General features: G+C 45.4%; 1 long non-coding RNA gene across 1 annotated transcript; it reads left to right on the top strand.

The window, feature by feature from the left end:
• Positions 1-775: 775 nt before the first annotated feature.
• Positions 776-2887, top strand: LOC121833770. Its single transcript, XR_006076858.1, has 2 exons — positions 776-981; positions 1754-2887. It is a non-coding gene; the product is annotated as an uncharacterized LOC121833770 (long non-coding RNA).
• Positions 2888-3723: the final 836 nt, after the last annotated feature.

The following is a 3723-nucleotide window of genomic DNA, read 5'->3' as shown; positions in this document are numbered from 1 at the left end:
CTAAATATGGTAATTAGCAAAATATACAAATGTAACGTATATGTAACGATGCGTTCCCTTTTTTAAACTGTAACGGGAACGAGTTCCTTTTTCACATATGGAACTTGTAACGGAAACGCGTTCCAAAAATCAGAAGGAACGAGGAACGAGCTTTAGTTCCTTTTCTTGAGGAACGTGTACAACACTGAGAGGTGCATTCTATCGTGTGCCTGCTCTCATCTTTTCCTGCGATAAACGGGTATACAAATCATATTTTCGCTGTGCATGCCAAAGTCTCAAAATGCTCAAAACTACATTACTTTTTTTTATCGTTTGCGTTTAGCGGAGTTGGGGAAAGCTTGTCTTCACGCCCGAGCGATTCCAAATCTGCTCGCGCTATTATATTTGCCGGTAGAGACGTCTTCCCGTGCTTTATAACTCCCATATAGGTGCACAAACGCTAGCTTCTTCATGTTAAAAAACAAAACTGTCTTCATATTTGAGAAAAAAAAAATCGATAGTATGCAATAACAAGTACGGCCCGGCACGCGGGCGCGTGCCTTGTGGGCCTCGCTCAGACATGGCGGCGGGGGGCGTGGCGCCGACGGAGGGCAAGGAGGATTGCCGTCGAGGGAAAGGAGGCAAACGAGGGGAGAGGAGGAATTGCTACTGATATCTCCTATACACTCCGTGCGGGAACTATGGGACCGAAGCGCTCAAGTTTCGCCGCCGACTACAGCGCCATTCCAGCCCCTGGCGGGACGCCCGAACCCGAGTGGCTCGTTGTTTTTCGCCTCTCTTCTCCGTCGTGGGCGGTCGGATATGACATTCATTGCGATAGAGACGATATAAAAGCCCGGCTAGCACAAATGTTTCGTTGTTGATCGCAGCAACAACCTCCGATATTGTTGTAGTCAATCCTTAAAATTCTACCGCTCCCCTGAAAAGCCGTGCGAGACTCGAACGGCGCCAAGCCTGGACCACGTCGGTGCTCCGACAAAAGTAAGTCTCTCGTTCGTTGGAAGATCAGTTTTGCTAAATACACGAGAAAACCTAAATGGAATTGGTGTCCGAATAGAAACAGAATGACTACCGAACGCGGGAAAGTCAGTTGACTGGAAATGCATGACGGAATATTTGTTTTTTAGTGCGCGTCTGTCGCTTCCCTCGAGGTGTTTGACGAGGCTTCGGTCGCTATGTTGGATCCCTTTGGCACGGATATTTCAACTATAATCACTGGCAGGGTGAGAACGGCAGGGAGAAGCTTTAGTTCCTCCAGCACTAGCTTCCAACCTTCGACAGGGTTTCTATCTCGCGACCGTCGAGCGTTCACGTGCAGCCACATCGCAGCGAAGAGCAACGAAGACGTGCTAGAGCTCGGCCGTTCACAAGAGACGCCCTGCATGCCTTTTTGACTTTGTCAGCATATGTCTAGCTAGGGGAGGGGCTTTTGGGGGTTGCGAGTGCAGCTTTCTTCTGCCGTGTGTGTTTCTTAATCGCTGTTCCCGTTTTTTTAGCTGTTTATAGCCATAATATACGACGCTATAATACACACATGCATCCCCCCCCCCCCCCTTCCCAAACAACACACACAAGGAATGCACCTCCAAACCGCCTCAACCAGCCAGCCACCCGCCCCCCCCCCCTTTTTTTTTAAATAAAAAGAAACCCTGATTATGTTTTTACTTGCTAGAGACAATAATCGTTTCTATTATTTCGTGTCGATTTTCTACTCATCACACCAGAGATCTTATATTATTGATTTATTTTTCAGTGGGGGTGGTTCAGTTTTGATTCCGCCAACGTCAGCGGGGATCTACAGCGTGCACTTCATGAACACCTGCAAGGACAACGCTCAGGCTCATCCTGCAACAAGTTACTAGACGAGATGCCAGCTGAGGTGTTTAATAAAGACTAATTGCAGGGAACCTACCAACCCTGTAATTGCTCGTGAAAGATTCTTAGTTAATTGAAATTAATTTTCACCCCCTCGCTCGAAGATACAGGTGACCTTTCCTCATCTATTTTGCATTCTCTATATGTGCCCGGTTCTTAGCCTGTTAAAAGTATTGTTAGTTGATTGGCAACTTCTGTCTTTGAGTTACATGTTTTGGTTTAGTCTGTACCCCAAGATTCAGTATAGCTTGGCTAAAGATGGATAAGCTTAGGTGACGACTGCTTTCTCACGAACTGGGAGACATCTTTCGTGAGATCTGGAATATGAACAGCTGATCTGCCGTGCAAGATCCCTGAAGTAGTCGGGGTTCTCGGCCCTACAATTTCTTGGACAGTCCTTGCTTCTCGAGATGTGTACATTATCTACAAGTATCCTGCCGGCCATACTTCGAGTCTGCTCCAATGTCACCGTGTTAAGAGCATGAGAAGAATTTTTATATTGTCACAAGGTTGTGTGTTTACCTACTCGTGGTTGTGATAAAACTCAATAAACATCTTTTTCACTGTCAACAAAACATTTCTGAAAGCGTTGCATTATGTTGCTGTACCATATTTTCCAGACTATAGTCTGCAGGGGCAAATTTGGGGTAAAAAGATTTTGCTTAGATTGTGCACATACGGTGCATCGTCCGCACCTGGTGCTTAGTCGTCACGAATATCCTCTCATAGACACAAAGAAGCTGGTATTATACATAAATGATCATTTACATACTCTTTCATTCACCAAATCAGTCGTCTCGTCATAATCAACGATATTGAAAAACAAAAATTTTGCATAGTCCGCACAGCCTAAGATTCCAACTTTTAAAAGTATAGCCCGGAAATTACGGTACATTCCTGGAAACGCTCGAAAACATGCCACGAAAGAAACTTTATTCAGTGAAGCAGCAATTAAACACTGGCATGCATGGATTATGTTTCTAGAAAATAAAAGTTGTTCTACTGATGACAACCTATCATGTGTCACTGGTGTTTCCTTTGCTACACAACATTTTCCTCCTAAAATGTCCCACACAGTAAAGTATGAATCAAGCCCCCAGCCAATATCTGGAAATCTTGCATGTGGACTGGACAACTTGAACCTGAAAGAGAAATGAAGTTTTTTATGAATCCATCCAACTGAACATTGTCATGAAAATTCGACTAAAATTATGTGCAGTCATATGCATAGCAGACATTTATGCTGGAGATTTAGTCTAGGCTAGCCTCTTTTCGTTTTCAACTGTTTTGCCCCTCTTTCTGACAGAATCTCGCGGCACATTATTGCTCATACTCGCAGAAAAAGAACCATTAATCAGCAGGAGCAGGTCCCAGTAACTGCAACCTACTGCCTCAGTGAAGTGGGACAAAAAAACCTGGTAATAAATCTACGAAGCCTTTGTTCAGGTCGTGCCCTGGCGTTTTAGTTCCCTACTGCTGAGGCAGGCTGATGCAGGAAGAGTGTTCAACAATGCTAATAAAATTACGAGCGTCGGCACAATGCTCGCACCGGTCCGCGACTCCAGCCCAGCGAGGACGTGCAGTCTCAACTGTACGCGGGGGACTTATCTCTTCCCGGAATTATCACCCTATGCCCGCATGATCCCCGACACGTAAATATTTCTTCGACGTGGGCGAGCCCGAAAAGCTATCCTACTCGTAGCCTCTAGTGCGAGAACGTAGTCTGCCGGTGGTTCAGCGACCGAAAAATAGCATCCCGACGTCGTCTAACAGGACTCACGAGAACAGTGGTTTATTGTGATTAGTAATCTTAAAGGCACAATGTTATTACAGCGCAAAACTTAAACA

The sequence above is a fragment of the Ixodes scapularis genome, unplaced genomic scaffold (genome assembly GCF_016920785.2).
Source record: "Ixodes scapularis isolate PalLabHiFi unplaced genomic scaffold, ASM1692078v2 PGA_scaffold9__187_contigs__length_104089568, whole genome shotgun sequence".
In the NCBI taxonomy this organism is placed as follows: Eukaryota; Metazoa; Arthropoda; class Arachnida; order Ixodida; family Ixodidae; genus Ixodes; species Ixodes scapularis.
The sequence above is the reverse complement of the archived record's forward strand: the minus strand, read 5'-3'. Positions and strand labels throughout refer to the sequence as shown.